Raw genomic sequence first — 17,294 nt, 5'->3', positions numbered from 1 at the left:
CAGTGACTGCCCTGACAGTGAACAGAACAGAGAGTCCCTGATCGAGCAGGAGAAAAGTGGGGTGGAGAACTCAAACTCTAGTAAAAAGACCGCACTTTATGGTCTGACTGAGACTGGAGGGACCCCAGAGGACATGCCCCCTGGGCACTCTGTTAGCCCAAAACTAAAACCATTCCCGAAACCAATCCTTCAGACAAAAATTAGACTGGACTATAAGACATAAAATGATACTGGTGAGGAGTGTGCTTCTTAGCTAAGTAGACACATGAGACTAACTGGGCAGCTTGTTTGGAGGACAGATGAGAAGGCAGAGGGGGACAAGAGCTGGTTGAGTGGACGTGGGGAATACAGGGTGGAGAGGAGAAGTGCAACGTCACATTATAGGGAGAGCAACTAGGGTCACATAACAATGCGTGTATAAGTTTCTGTATGAGAAAGTGACTTGAATTATAAACTTTCACTTAAAGCACAATAAAAAAAACATTCAATTCCCTAAGGAAAAAACGGCAAACTCAAAGAAACAAGAAGTGAGGAAATATAATAAAGGGGCACAGAAAAAATGAAATAGATAACAGTAATTTAAAAAAAGTCAAAAGATAACTTTAAAGAGATTAATATGATAAATAGACCTTGCCAAGAGTCACGAAGAAAAAAAGCTGCAAATAAAGTACAGAGCAAAAGGGAGAAATAACCACAAATACAACAGATATAAAAAACAATAAATTAGTATTATGAACAATTACATGCTAATGATGGCAATGGGTTTTTTTTTTTTTAAGAGATGAAATCTAGATGAACTTATAAATTCCTAGAAATATATAAAATTCTCAATAGGTACAAGAAGAAAAAAAAAAATTGAATAGTAACAAAGAAATTGAAATGTTACCCAAAAACCTTTCCCTTCACCAAAAAATATCGACTATCTTTTTAGGCAAATTTCGCCAAATTTTAAAATTAATTCTCATATAACTTGTTCCAGAAAATAGAAAAGAAAAATAAGCAAAAACCTGGATTACTTTACGAGCCTAGTATAATCTTCATTCTAAAACCAGATAAGGATACACGAGAAAAGAAAATTATAATTCCATTTATGAATATAGATGCAAAGGTCCTTAAAGCAAAACAAACAAAATATATCCTCAAACTGCAAGGAAGTTCAAGGTCTAAGAATCTGACCCCAGTAACAGACTGCCGTTGTTGTTAGCTGCCATGGGGTCAGCCCCCAACTCATGGTGTGATGAAGAAAAACTAAAGGCTTTATCAAAGAATGCCAACAAAAGCATTTGATAGGAATCCATATGGATGGCGCCAAGACAGGGCAGCATTTTGTTCTGTTGTACACAGGGTTGCTATGAGTAGCAGTGGACTCAATGGCATGTAACACCACCACAAAAAACAGAACCAAAAGAGTAAGAAGGAACTTCCTTAACTTGGTCCATATTTTATACCACCACCTACAGCAAAAGTGTTAAACTTCACTTAAACTGAAACTTCAAATATACCTTTCAAGATTAGGAATGAAACAGGGATCCCCGATAGTATTGCTACTCTTTAACAAAATATTGGAGTTCTTGACCAACATCATAAGAAGTGAAAAAGAAGATGACAGGAAACAAAAGAAGAGGGCTAAACTGTCCCAAGAGAGGCCCTCCTAGACCATTCAGCTCCCAGCTGATCCACCACCAGGCGACCTGGAGATAAGAGGATTCACTCAATCCCAATTAGCAGAACCACACAGCTAACCCACGAACATAAGAGAAATAACTGTTGTTGTTTTAAGCCATTAAATTATGGGATGGTTTTTTATGCCGCAATAGCTAATCTAAGTAGGGAGTCATGGGTATCTATGCCTGGGCAAGTTGAAAAGTAAAATGTGGTAGATCTATAGTATGCAGTGTTGTGCAGCAGTTAGGAGAAACAGATTAAATATATACAAAGCAACATGCATGGATGTTAAGAATAGGGCTTACTGAAAAAACTAAGAACAGTAAAATACATAATCCCATTTATATAAACTTTACATACAACACAATATACATTTTGCTAAAATACTCAATAAACACGCATACGTTAATCAAATTAAATTTAATGCTTATGAGGAAGGGAGGAAGATGAGATGGTGATAAAGAGGAATAAATCAATTCAAAAATAAATAAAACAAGAAAGGGCATAAAATAGAGATATAATTTTACTTTTGTTCCACATACAAGGCCAATTATCCTAATGTATTTTTTTGAATAGTACATCCTTCCCACTGATTTATAAATCCATGTTTATTATGTATCAAATAAAATTTTTTACATATATTTGTTTCTGGGCTCTCTATTCTATACTACTAAACCACATGGCTGTAGGTCAATAACGCACTTTTAAAATTTCTATAGCTTTAGAGGAATTCTTTATTATCTAGTAGGGCAAGTACCACATACTTTATTCTTCCGCAGAATTGTTTAGACTATATTAATGGCTCTTTATAGTGCCATGCACACTAAGAAAGTTTGTCAGATTCTACCAAAACAAGTCTGTTGGGATTCTGACTGGAATTGTACTCAATTTACGGATAATTAGGGAATAGTTTTGACATATTGAGTTTTCGAACGCATTAGTGGGTTAAAGATTAAAGGAACCAAATAGTTTTGGCCTGCTTCGGTTTTCCATTTCCTCTGGAGTAAGCTATGTTTTCTTTTATTTTTGTCCATTGATAAAGTTAAATAATTATCTTCATAAAGGTATTGTACATTACTGTTAGATTTATTCGTAGACACTTAAGTTTTTGTTGCTAGTTTGAATGGGATCTTTTTTGGTTCGTTTTCTTAATGACTACTGTCTTATATACACTATTCCGATTAATCTTCCTGGCAGTTTTAATAATTACTAATATTAGTTAAGGGTATTAATAATTAAAATTATCTGTACAGTCTCTTAGATTTTGTTAATTAAGCTGTCCGCAAACAACAATTTTGTTTCTTCTCTTCTACTCTCCATAGCTATTTTTTTGTCTTATTGCATTAACTATAATCCCCGGTAATGCTCATTAATAAGGATGTTTTTATTCCTGAAGTTTCCCCATCAACTATGATATTTGCTATAGATTTTTTAATATATACCCCTTATTATAGGTTGAATTATGTCCCCCCAAAATATGTGTTATAATCCAAACCCCTACACATGTGGATGTAATCCCATCTGGGAATAAGGATTTCTTTGCTATGTTAATGAGGCTGGATCAGTATAGGGTATGTCTTAAACTTTTAAGTATAAAAGGAGTAGATGAGGCACAGAAGTAAGCAAGCATGAATAGGGAAAAGCAAGATTTCATGTGAGATCTCCAAGGAATGCCAAGAGGAATTCTAGGAAAGCTGAGACAAAGGTTTTCCCCCAGAGGGAACAAAGAGAGCCTTACCCTTGAGCTGGGGCCATGAATTCTGACTTTTACCCTCTTAAGCTGGGAGAAAATAAATTTCTGTTCATTAAAGCCACCCACTTATATTTCTGTTACAGCAGTACCAAGAAACTAAGGACACCCCTTATCAGGTTCCAGTACAGATTAAGTCTTTATTCCCAGTAGGTGTGGAATTTCAGCAAATGCTTTTTTTGATGATTATGTTTCTCTTTTTATCTATTAATGTGATTAATTATATTAATAAATTTTCTAATACTTAGCCATCCTTGCCTTCCTAGAATGCATTTAATCATTATGTATTTTTTAAACAAAGTGAGGCTTGCTATTCTTTATTTAGAATATTTATAGCTTATGATCATAGAAGAGATGAGTTTGGCAAGAAATTTTCTATCCTTATACTGTATCAGTTTGGGAGTTAAGATTATACTAGCTTCATAAAATGTGTTGGAAAGCTTTCTCTCTTGCATTGTTTCCTATGACAGTTTGTGTATGACAGGGATTATGTATTCCTTGAAATTTTAGCAACAGACCTGCGTCTGACGGATTTTATTTGACTATGTACTTGAGGGGGCTGAATGTTTAGAATGGTTATTGATTTGTTTAGGTTTTCTATTTATCCTTGAGTCAAATGTAATCTGTATATTTTCAAAACTGTCCATTTCATATGTTTTCAAATTTCTTGGCTATAGGTTGTTCAAGTATTGTTATGACTTTTCAACTCTATTCTGTTGGTCATATTTTTGCTCTTCACAGTGCTCATTTTTCTTTATTTGTCCTTACAGAGCATCATCCATTTTATTAACTTTTGAGTTTTATTAACAATCTATTATTCGGTTTTGTTTTCTATTTCATTAATAGTGGCTTTTATCTTTATTACTGCCTTTCTTATACTTTATTTGGATTTATCCTGTTGGTTCTTAATTAACTTCTTGAGTTGAACATATGTTCATTTGTATTTGATCTTTTTTATTTTCCATTAAATACCTTCTAAGCTGTTAAATTTCCCAGTGAGTTCTACTTAAGCCACATCTCAGATTTGGTTATGCAGTGCTTTCAATGTTATTTACCTGAAAATATTTTAGAATTTTAATTTCCTTTTTGACCCATTAATTAACTAAAGTGAGTTTTTAGTTTCCTGTATTATGAAGTATTTTGATTGTCTTTTCATGGTCGGTTTCTAATTTTACTGCATCATGATCAAATAATATATTTGGTATGATACTGATCTTCTAGACATTTAAATTCTTTTATGGTCAGGTACATGATTTAATTATACATATACAAACATATACAAATGAAAAAAATGTACAAGACTGTATTTTATTGGGTTAGGTACAATGTCCTATATATCTGAAGTTTATAACTTCACTAATTCTATGGTTCAATTCCTTGATGCTATTTTAAATTTTGTGCCTGCTTGATTTTTCAATTTTGACATAAGTGTGTTAAAGCCCCACTATTGTTGCAGACATATCCATTTCTTCTCACAATTATGACTGTATTTCCTTTAAATGTTATTTCAAGGGTATGTTATTAGATGCATGTAAGTTTAAGACGTTTATACTTTCTGAATGGATTGTTCCTTTTAGTAGTTTGAAAGGTCTCTCTTTGTCCAACTAGAGATTATCAACCTAAATTCTATTTTGTTACACTAGTTAGTACTTTCCTGATGAATGTATTTCTCCATCCTTTCTATTTAATTTTGTCTTAGATACGTATCTGTTATAAAAAAAAAAAAAGCAACCTATTGTGATCTTAACATAATTTCTGATATGTTTTAAACTAACTTCTACTGTTTTAATTTATGATTTCTATTTCGAAACTCCGCCTCCCCTCCCCCTTCCCGCACCATTGCCGTTTGTTAAATTGGTCAACTTTAGTCCCCAATCTACATCCAACTTAATATTTTGGAAGCTATACTTTCTATCATTTCAGTATGCTCTAAATGTTTAAAAAAATGTCCCTTTTTCCACTTCTCCAGATCATGTTTCACCTAAAACCCACTGCTGCTGAGTTGATTCCGACTCATATTACTCTACAGGACTAGGACAGAACAGGACTACCCCAAGGGGTTTCCAAGGCTATAATCTTTTTTTTTTTTTTAATTTATTTTTTGTGCTTTAGGTGAAAGTTTACAAATCAAGTCAGTCTGTCATACAAAAAGCCATACACACCCCGCCGTGCACTCCCAGCTGCTCTCCCCTTAATGAGACAGCTCATTTCTCCGCTCCACCCTGTATTCCCCATGTCCATTCAACCAGCATCTATCCCCTTCTTCCTTCTCATCTCGCCACCAGACAGGAGGTGCCAACATAGTCTCATGTGTCTACTCGAGCCATGAAGTTCACTCCTTGCCAGCATCATTATCTACAGTCCAGGCCAATCTTTGTCTGTAGAGTTGGTTTCAGGAATGGTTCCAATCTTGGGCTAACAAAGGATCTGGGGACCATGATCATCACTGTCCCTTCGGTCTCAGTCAGACCATTAAGCCTGGTCTTTTTACAAGAATTTGAGATCTGCATCCCACTATTCTCCTGCTCCATCGGGGACTCTCTATTGTGTTCCCTGTCAGGGCAGTGATCAGTAATGTCCGGGCACCATCTAGTTCTTCTGGTCTCAGGATGATGGAGTCTCTGGTTTATGCAGCCCTTTCTGTCTCTTGGGCTCATATCTACCTTGTGTCTTTCGTGTTCTTCATTGCCCTTTGTTCTAGGTGGGTTGAGACCAATTTATGCATCTTAGATGGCCACTTGCTAGCGTATAAGACCCCAGACAGAAGGCTGTAATCTTTACAGAAACAAACTGCTACATCTTTCTCCCAGCGAGCAGTTAGTGAGTTCAAACTGCTCGCCTTTTGGTTAGCAATGTAGCACTTAACCATTGTGCCACTGGGGCTTTTTATGTTTCGCATAGGTCCTCACCAGTTTATTCAAGGGCCACCACAATCTGGCCCAAATGTACTTTCTGGTCTTATCTCTCAACCATACCCTGCTACAAAGCTTAAACTACAAAACTTGACTATTCGTCAGTCTCTAAATAAAATACAAACTTCCTGGCACTCTGGTTCATGACTGTCTCCTCATTCACTCAATTCATACTCTATTGAAAGCCTTCTTTGTGCTTGGCTCTGAGCAACACCAGTAAACACAACAGATTTGGTCTCTGACTTTACGGAGCATAGTATGGAAACATTAAACAAATAAACACAAATATAAATGTAGCAAAACTTCATGAATAAATAAATCCAGGTAAGTCATCCCCTATCCTGAAACAGCAGTAACACAAGTATACAACTACCACCAGGTGGCACCAAACCATAGACGGGAACATACACTGATCTGGAACCCCCTCCACACACATGCACCCTCCTCCATGCAGACTGACCCAGGTAATTTCATTAAGTGCACAATAATGCCACATTTTATATGATTTGAATTTCTTGGAATACATTTACCACCTTAGGTGGGAGTTTACTATATCATAAATTAAAAACCCTGATGGTGTAGTGGTTAAATGCTATGGCTGCTAACCAAGAGGTCAGCAGTTCAAATCCACCAGGTGCTCCTTGGAAACTCCTTGGAATTGACTTGAGGGCTGTGGGTTTGGTTTTTTTTTTTTTTTTTTTAAGGTAAAAAAGGGACCCTGGTGGCACAGTGGTTAAGAGCTTGGCTGCTAACCAAAAGGTCAGCAATTCAAATCCACCAGTCATTCTTTGGAAGCCCTATGGGGCAGCTCTATTCTGTCCTATAGGGTTGCTGTGAGTCAGAATTAACTCAACAGAAGTTGGTTTTTGGCTTAAGGAAAAAAAAAAGAATGAGGTTGGGGGAAACTATGATAGAAAATAACAGGGCAGTCCCAATTAAGATTGCAGAGTATCAGCTAAGGCCTCTCTCACTCTGAGAAAGTGACATTCAAACTGAAATCTAAAGGCTAACCAGAAATTAGAAATTGAAAAATGGCAAGTAATCTGTTCCAGAAAGAAAACTGCACAGTGAAGGCCCTGTGGAGGTACACTTTGGATTAAGGAAATGACAAAAAAGGCAATGTGACTACAACAGTGTGTGTGGGGGGCGGGGGGGAGGCTATGACAAAATTCATTGGAAGATCATGATATAATTCATTAGGAAGACTATGATATAATTCAGTCCTTAAGAGCTCGGGCTCTGGTGCCTTACTTACTGTCTGAATTTAAATCCTTGCTCCACCACTTAAACAGTTGTCTAACCTTGAGAAGCTTACTCAGTCTAGGGATGTTGAGATTATTAAATATGTTAATATATAACACCCTAGGAACTATTCCTGGCAACACAGAAAAATTAAATTTAGGTTTCCTGGGGTAGCTATTATTGTTACTGATTTTAGATGGATGAAAGGAGCCAAATTATTCAGTATCTTGAAGGCCGTGTTAAACACGCAGAATATTATCCTAAACGCAATTAACCAGCTGCTGTCCAGTCAATTCAGACTCTGCAACCCCCTATGTGTTACAGTAGTACTATGTTCCATAGGGTTTTCAATCGCTGCTTTTTCAGAAGTAGATCTCCAGGCTTTTTTTCTGAAGTGCCTCTGAGTGGACTCGAACCTCCAATCTTTCACTAGTAGCCGATGGCATTAATCGTTTGCACCATCACCCCCCAAAAAGGAGACCAAGCCCACTGCCATTGAGTGGATTCTGACTCATAGCCACCCTGTAGGATAGAGTAGAACTGCCCTCTAAGGTTTTCCAAGGCTGTAAACACTTTTTTTTTATTATTTTTATTGTATTTTAGATGAAGGTTTACAGAACAACAAGTTGGTACACATATTGTTTTATGACATTGGATAACAACCCCACGACATGTCAACACTCTCCCTTCTCGACCTTGGGTTCCCTTTTAAAAGTTTTCCTGGTCCCTCCAGCCTTCTAGTCCTTGCCCCTAGGCTGGTGTGCCCCTTTAGTCTCATTTAGTTTTATGCGCCTGTCTAATCTTTGGCTGAAGGGTGAACCTCAGGAGTGACTTCATTACTGAGCTAAAAGGATGTCTGGGGGCCACATTTTCACGATTTCTCCAGTCTCTGTCAGACCAGTAAGTCTGTTTTTTTTTTGTAAGTTAGAATTTTGTTCTACATTTTTCTCCAGCTCTGTCTGAGACCCTCTATTGTGATCTCTGTCAGAGCAGTCAGTGGTGGTAGCCTGGCACCATCTAGTTGTGCTGGACTCAGTCTGATGGAGGCCGTGGTAGATGTGGGTCTATTAGTCCTCTGGACTAATCTTTGCCATGTGTCTTTAGTTTTCTTCATTCTCCCTTGCTCCCGAAGGGGTGAAACCAGTATTGTATCTTAGATGGCTGCTCACAGGAATTTAAGACCCCAGACACTACTCACCAAAGTAGAATGTAGAACATTTTCTTTATGAACTATGTTATGCCAACTGAGCTAGATGTTTCCCAAGACCATGGTCCCCAGAGCCCTCAGCCCACCAAGGCTATAAATCTTCATGGAAGTAGACTGCCACATCTTTCTCCCACACAGCAGCTGGTAGATTCGAACTGCTGACCTTTTGGTTAGCAGCCAAATGCTTAACCCCTGTGCCACTTACGGACTCCCAAATGCAGTCAGAACCCATTGAAAGGTGCTTTGTAAAGACATACCATGATTCGATTTACAAATAAATATTTTAAATCACCTTGGCTATTATGTGAAGAACAGATTGCTGGGTAACAAGAGTGAAAACTGGAAGACCGGCTGGAAGGCCGAAGGCTACTGCAGTAAAAACAAAAAAACCAAACCCAGTGCTGTCCAGTCGATTTCAACTCATAGCAACCCTCATGTAAAAAAAAAACTATAAATTAGAGTAGGCTAGTAACATTAGCAATGAAGATGGGAAAAAACTGGGTAGATTCAAGATATATTCTGGAGGCAGAAATGGCAGGATTTGGTAATGGACAGAGAAGTAAGGAAGCTGAAGGTGTAAATGACGCCTTCTCAATCAGAAAAACCTTTGCTTCCCAACTGAATGTCGCAGTGCTTGAGAGCTATGGCTGCTAACGAAAGCATCAGCAACTCGAATCCACTAGTCGCTCCCTGGGAACCCTATAAGGCAGTTCTACCTTGTCCTATAGGGTAGCTATGAGTTGGAATCGACTCGACCTCAATGGGTTTTTGGGTTACCAGGCATAGTTGAAACATGAACTCCTCGTCAGAATGGCAAAATAGCTCTCTTACTCTCACAACACTGATTTTATTAAACCTTAGGTTATAAAGAGTTGTTTTCCTATGTATTTTCCCCACTAGAGATCAAGCTCCTTTACAGCAGGCACTGTGTCTAATTACTTGTTCTAGTCCTCATTAAAAAAAAACCACATAGTGCTATGAGTACAACAAGCAGTCTCAGGTAACCCTACAAATGATCTCAGAGCCACAGCAACTTCCCTTGCTCTTATCTTCTGTTGGAAAGCACAGGAGTTCAACCTGCTTACTCCTTTCAGCTATCTTTTGTAGTTTTGTTTAAGACTAGTTGCAGAATCAACTAGAGTCTCCCATTAGCCCCCCTATTTCTTGCCGCCTCCAAAAACAACTATATACGACTTCTTTTTGTTAAACAGTTTGCTACTACTATAAAAAAACAGAGGGTAACAAAACTAAGCATAGGGTTATATGACCATACAGTTTAGTCTCTGATCTATAGTTCCTGACTCCCTTTGTGAAACAGTAAACTGAATGGACTGGCTTCTGCCCCTTACTTTTATTCCTACGGCTAAAGTTCATCAAAAATTCTTCCTTTTTGCCTGGAGGCCTCTTCCCGGAACACAAGCTTGCACATGAAGCCTAGACAGAATAATTATTGTCTTCTTGTCTCAAGTACATGACTGGCACCTCTGCAGGCCTCCTAACTAGGCAAGTAATGTTAGCAATGGAATTAAAAACAAGTGCAATTCTGCCAACCTTGCTTTTTCCAAACCAGATGGCTGAAGCTTAATGTTGTAAACCCAAATAGATGCTAACTATAGACCAATGGGAAACCCTGGTGCATAGCAATTAAGAGGTACAGCTGCTAACCAAAAGGTCAGCCGTACAAATCTACCAGTGCTCCTTGGGAACCCTCTGGGGCAGTTCTCCTCTGTCCTATAGGGTCACTATGAGTTGGAATCGACTCCACGACCCCATAGGGTTTCCAAGGAGTGCCTGGTGGATTCAAACTACCAACTTTTTGGTTAGCAGCCGAACTCTTGACCACGACGCCACCAGGATTTCCTCTTTTTGGTATAACTTGTTGCCTTCGAGGCAATTCTGACTCATAGCAACCCTATAGGACAGAGTAGATCTGCCCCCGTAGAGTTTCCAGGAAGCAGCTGATGAATTCGAATTGCTGACCTTTTGATTAGAAGCCAAGCTCTTAACCATTGTGCTACCAGGAGTCCTCTTTTTGGTACAGTGACTGTGTATTCCTTCCATCTTTTTTTGATTCTTCCTGCCTCATTCAATATTTTTCTCATAGAATCCTTCAGTATTGCAATTCAAGGTTTCAATTTTTTCTTTAGTTTTTTCAGCTTGAGAAATGCCGAGCATATTCTTCCCTTTCGGTTTTCCAACTCTAGGTCTTTGCACATTTCATTATAATATTTTAATTCGTCTTCTTGAATCACCCTCTGAAATCTTCTATTTAGCTCTTTTACTTCATCATTTCTTTTGTTTGTTTTAGCTACTCAAAGTTCAAGACCAAGTTTTAGAGTTTCTGCTGACATCTGTTTTCATCTTTTCTTTCTTTCTTGTCTTTTTAAAGACTGTTTTCTTCATGTATAATGTTCTTGATGTCATCCCACAACTCATCTGGTCTTTGGTCACTAGTTTCCAATGAGTATAGTTTCTAAATTCAGGTGGGATATACTCAAGGTCATACTTTCGCTCTCATGGACTTGTTTATTTCTTCAGCTTCAAATTAAATTTGCATATGAGCAATTCATGCAAAAAGAAATGACCAACTTTTAAATTTTTTTTCTCCTCTTGAGCCAAATCCTTAGTTTCCTTTTCAAAAGACTTATTTTTCATTTTAAATAATTATCCTAAATCTGGCTTTATTTGCTGAGAATTAATTTGCAGAAAAAAAGTAATATGGTAAAAAAGGAGTCAGATTTTCCTAAGTGTTGTCCAACACCATTCACAGGAAGTACCTTTTTGCTAATTAGAGACATTAACCTTCTATTTTTGATGTGAGGCTTACTAGAGTGATCTTTTGCAAGCTCATCTAGTAATAAAATCTTTCTCAAGTTGTGGCTAGCAAAGAATTCGTTTTGTTCAAATATATTCTTAAATAAGTCCTGAAGCATAACTACATTCTATCACCATCCAGTCTAATAGAAAACATATGAAAAGCATTTCTAGTTAAATAAAACAAATTTAACTGCTCATTCCTTTTAAGAGAGTACATATATTTTGGCTGATTTACAAAGTGCAACGAAGTCAGGCACACGGTTATGACTAAACGCTGACTTATACTTGGAAAATATGAGTTCTATTTCAAAAACTGTTATTCTATCTTAATAACGCTAATGGGAGGAGAGAATATGGGCTATATTTTTACTTCCTTTCATGTGCTCAGTGAAAAAAAGTGCAACGACGTAAAAAAATTAAAAGTCAAAGTTAGTCCTACCTTACCTCCTAACTCCACTCCCAAGGGGTAACTAACCACTGTTATTAATAGGCTGAGTTCTTAGCACTGTTCCCTGATTTTGCCATGAATGGAAAAAAAACGTCACTAAGGTTTCTGACGGTATTGTTTTCACACACAGAAAAAGTTACAAAGGATGAGACGGAGGAATGCTTAATTCCATTTGACTTGCTCCTATGCTCCTAAACCTGGAGACCTTAATCTAGGTTAGTTACGAGGCAATTCTTTATCTCCCCTCAGCTTTCCCCAAGCCTGTACATTCCATAATATTATTTGCTTGAATGTCTGCTTTTCTCAACTTAATTTTAAGCTTCTTTGAAGCTGGGAACTATGTCTTATTCAACTATGAATACCTTACTCCCTGGGAGCTATGACAGTACTTCAAATACCATAGGTCGCTATGAGTCAGTACAGACTCAACAGCAATGAGTTTTTGTACATGATAAATGTTAAGTTTACCAGTAACTCAACTGTACTTAATAACTATTATATTTCAAAGGGGGCAATGGAGACATTATCTACTACTTTAATTGCTTAAAAATAAACAATTCATGAGTTTTATTATTTTAGCATAATTCCAAATATTATCTCTAAAGAACAATTTCAGGAGCTGTTAATTTATATAATCTGTTATATAATCTGATTTGTGACAAAGCAGTTTTACAGTATGAAAGACTTGTCTCTTTTCTCCACCAGATTCTAAGCATCATAAATGCAGAGACTGTCTATTTTGCTATCACCGTCATCCCAGGCTACCCAAATAGTGTGTGGTAGTTAGTAGGTGCTGAATGTTGACTGATGACTTAATTAGTAGTAGAAATGCTTTATATCATCTCCTGTTTTTATATGGAACAGCCATGATCTGCTTTTGTATAACTAAATGTATATATGAGTAAAGGGCTTTATAATGAAATTTTTCTTAATTAAAAAAAAAAAATTATTATACAATATTCAAAACATGCCCAAAAAACTATGAAGAATTCAACCAACAGACAAGTACCTACCACCTAACTTAATATAACATTGGCAGCAATGTTAAATCCCTTTTCTGTACCCCATCTAATATATTCCCTTTTCCTTCTTCCTTAAAATAATCCCTATCCCTACCTCAAGACATATTCCAGTTAAAAACTCGTTCCAGTCAAAATATAACACAGCATTGTACCAAAGCACTCAGCTTCTTAATCTCAAAAAGAAAGGCTGGTTGTGCAACTACCTTAATCTCTTTTGCTTAGTATGGGCAGTGAGCACACCTGAGCACCTACACCTAAAAAAATTAGAGAGATACAATTCAATGTAAAGTGAATAGGAACAGTTAACTAGAGGGCTTGTAAATTAGGGGCTCCGGAGGTCAGGCTTTATTTTAGGTAATGCTCTGTCTTATTTCACTTCTCATTTACAGTACTCAGTATTTTGGAAACAACTACATTTGTATAAAAAATACTTTGCTTAGAACTCTTAAAAGGCTTCCCGTTGCCCTTTAGAGAAGGCCTTACACATACAGGGTTTAGAAAGCCCTCAACTCTTTAACCTCATCTGAAGGAGTCCTGGTGGTGCAATGGGTTAAGTGCTCAGCTGCTAGCCAAATGGTCAGGGGTTTGAACCCACCAGTGGGGCTCTGTGGGAGAAAAGACCTGGTGACCTGCTTCCATAAAGATTACAGCCTTGGAAGCCCTATGGGGCAGTTCTACTCTGTCCTGTAGGGTCACTATGAGTTGCAATCAACTAGAAGGCACCACTGCCAACAACAAGCCTCATTTTAATCCCCTTTTCTTCTCATAATTCATATTGTAGCCATACCAAATTCCTTTCGGCAAGTCAAACAGGCCATGTTCTTCTTATTCCAGACTTTCAACTCTATAGTTCTCCCTTCTTGGCATACTTTCTGCCTGGCTAATTACTTCAAACCCTTCAAGTCTGTTTACATGTCCTTCCTAGGGGAGGGATTTCTCTGACCTCCTAGGCATTCCCCTTCCGTTTACTTGCACAGAATCTTTCATTAATCCTATCATAGCACTCATCACATTTTATTGTAATAACATGTTTAACTGTTCATCTTCTCCTCAAAGCTGAAACCCCCCAGTGAGGGCAGTGACAGGGTCTTGTTTACTACAAGACATTGCACCTCTGAGCCAGGCACACTATACAGGTCCTCCGGAAGTGTCTGCTGGATAGATGGCGTAAAAGAATGTATGAATTCACCCAGACAGACATTTTAGAGTATTTCTATTTGTATATCAAAGAAGTACCTTGAGCTATCCCTACTTAGCAATGTTTGCTTGTTTGCTACGATTTTAAATTACTATATAATCCAGATTTAGCCCTCTCCTCAGTCTGAATTAACAAAATCACAGTATTTTGACACACTGTTGCCAAAACAGCTGGAACTAAATTAGTGTTTAAAGAAAAAAGTCCTCCTGAGTACAAACAAATGAATCCTGGCGGCTTTCAAAGCCAAACAAACATCTTTTAATAATCAATTTTCTAGATATACTTCTCTTTCCTTTTATGTAAGATAGATCTGTCTTGAAAAGTATATGAATACCACTGAAAATTATTCCTTTTCATTTCTGCTTTATTAATTGACAGAGTAGTTCTTTGCTTTTGGCCACTATCTTCTTCTTTGCATAACTAGTAACCTGCAAAGTAATACTTAACTGCCAGAAAAATCACTGGTTATTTTAAAGAGCCCTTAAAGGATCCTGTGTTAAAACAACAGTTTTAGAAGCAGAAGCTTCATTTCTTTTCCTTTTTAGATCACAAAATCCAACTAAAAAGTGACACTCAATTAAGCTAAAACTCCATTATTTATTAAGAAAATATGTCATATTGAAATACTTTTTTCATCTTCTATACTCTCTATAATCTAACACCTATGGTTACTTTGTGTACATTTCAACACTGCAGTTAAATGATTTTTTAAAGACAGCCAAAAATTTAGAGATGTTACTCAACGCAAACAGGGACTTCCACAACTGCAATTCACCTCAATTTTTCATAAGCCTGATATTTTAATGTCTAATTCCCAGTATATGGGGATTTCAGAGTCATTCATAATTGCATAGTACTATATTTCATTGATTCTAAGATGTACGTTTCTGCTATATCTGAAATTTGGATGCATGTTGTAACTCATGGTCCCTTAAAATTTATAATTGGCAGCCTTTTTTTACCTTTAGTGGTATAAAAATAATATTTCTTATAATTGATGCCATCTCAGGCTAAGTGAAATATAGTTATTAAAATATTAAACTTTTTTCTAATAATGCTTTCTAACTTATCTATGGGGGAAATCACAGTACAGTTATACAAGTCAAACAATCCTAGAATCAGAACTAAATGAATTTGAGATTCACATTTTACTTTTTTAGAAAACTTGTGACTAGGCTAAACTCGAGAAAATGAGATAATTGTGCAGAAAATACTCTTAAAGCAACATTTAGGAAAAGGCCCAGACAGAAGCAGAAATAACAGAAAAGGCACAAAAGACTTGAAGATGTTCAGTCAGTGGTAGCTTCCAAGAAAGCAGAGGCATGAAATAGCCCTACAGCTTCATCTATAACAAGAAACAAGTATTAGGAGCATGGTGGGGGGATAGTTCAGCAAATTGTTTAGGAAGAAAAACACTATTTTAGTATATCTCCCTCCTTAAGGAGGAACCAATGTCACCTTTTAAACAAAAATACGGTATAGTTTAGTTGCTATCATTTTAATTACATGTAAAACTGTAAGCATTCTTAAGAAATTAAAAACCAACCTACCAGCATAGTCTTCCTTCTGGCTCAATCTGTTTCACCTTCAGGTAATCCTAGGATAGGGGCTCCTTTTCAGATCCCCAGTATTTCATGCCGATCTTCTACCCCGCTGTGGCAACAATATTTTCTAATTAAAAGAGTCCTTTTGTGCCACAGGGAGGATTTCTGATGGTACAACAAATACAAAAGTTATCCCAGCTCATCATGAAGTCAGATTAGTCCTGAGATACTTCAAGGAAGAAATCTGGCTCCTTATCTTATTTTTCAAGAGCGAAATCTGGTTTTTTTTAAACTGCACTTTTAAAAATCTAACCTTTCATTTAGTTAAAAAAAAAAAAAAGCACTGCTTTCTTGTTGAATTCTATAAAAATTCTTATCATTTATCCATCTTTTCAACTAATCTTTAAACACAATTTTTTCTGATGACTAAAAAAAGTTTTCCAAGTTCTCCTGATAATAAACTAATAAGAGCAACTTTTTATATTTTGATACCTGGTTAAGAAGACCCGCCCCCAATGATCAGAAGAAAACAGTAAGAAGCAACTGAACATTTTTGCAGCCAATGTTTATTAGTAAAGATTAATAAGCCTACTTGTATTATATAACATGATATTAATTATGCTTAAAATGTACGTTTTAGAAAAATGGAATGAAATGTAAAAAAGCAGAAGTTATTGCCGGTAAGATTTTTACTGTTTATTTTTTGCAATACCTCCTAATTTTTCCAATGAGCATGTATTGCTTTTATTATAAGGAAAAAAAATACAATTTTAAGCATAAGCGAGAATGATTAAAACCTACTGTGATTTTAAGACAAAGTTAATCTAAGTATAACAACATTATGGCTTTGATATATTTTGGATGATTATGTTTTTGGATGACTACCTTTTTACATTCTAAAAAACTCTAACATACTGAGTATATAGATAACATGTAATCAAAACAAGAAAATATATTTTAAGATTTTACGTATGTGGTTCTTTGTGATTTAAAAAAATAATTTACTGTATTTTTTGTTGTGGCAAATATAAATGGTTCTTGATTATACTGAAATACTAAGTCAGTTTGTTTCAGTCTGTATTTCCTAACCAGCTACGATGTGTTCCACTACACAGAACAAAACAAAACACAGTGTTCCCTCACTGGGAAAACAAAAGGAGCATACACACAAGAATGCTGTAAGAGGTTACATGCTCAGGTGCCTGAACCCAGATGGAATAACAAGATCAGAGACGGGAGTTTTCAATGTAGGCCCAATCACTGTGTGAAGTTTCCTGGAGTTGGGCCTTAAAGAATGGATAATACCTGAACCCATTCCAGACAGAGGGAACTGTATTTGAGCAATAGCTCAGAAGCATAAACAGCACAGTCCGTCCAAGGGGCAGAAACAAAACAGCAAGGGGAATAGAGTATTTCAGCAAATAAGAAAGCCAGGTTATGGGGCATCTACTTCTGGACGACTCTGCGAGTCACTGAACTTGACAGAGGA

At 36.7% G+C, this 17,294-nt stretch overlaps 1 protein-coding gene across 8 annotated transcripts in view; it reads right to left on the bottom strand.

Annotated features, from left to right (window-relative positions):
- The window catches only part of ELF2 (E74 like ETS transcription factor 2), a 127,794-nt gene that overhangs the window by 41,038 nt on the left and 69,462 nt on the right, over positions 1-17,294 (bottom strand). Inside the window, exon 2 of one of the 8 annotated variants that reach the window (XM_049885272.1) lies at positions 15,812-15,914. The exons of 6 other annotated variants lie outside the window; for them this stretch is intronic. The gene's annotated coding sequence lies outside the window, so the exon portion shown is untranslated. Of the gene's footprint in view, positions 1-15,811; positions 15,971-17,294 lie in introns of all 8 variants that reach the window. One more of the 8 variants, XM_049885271.1, reaches the window with a different exon arrangement.

Source organism: Elephas maximus, chromosome 5 (genome assembly GCF_024166365.1).
Source record: "Elephas maximus indicus isolate mEleMax1 chromosome 5, mEleMax1 primary haplotype, whole genome shotgun sequence".
Taxonomy (NCBI): Eukaryota; Metazoa; Chordata; class Mammalia; order Proboscidea; family Elephantidae; genus Elephas; species Elephas maximus.
Note: the sequence above shows the minus strand (reverse complement) of the source record. Positions and strands in the feature narration are given on the sequence as shown.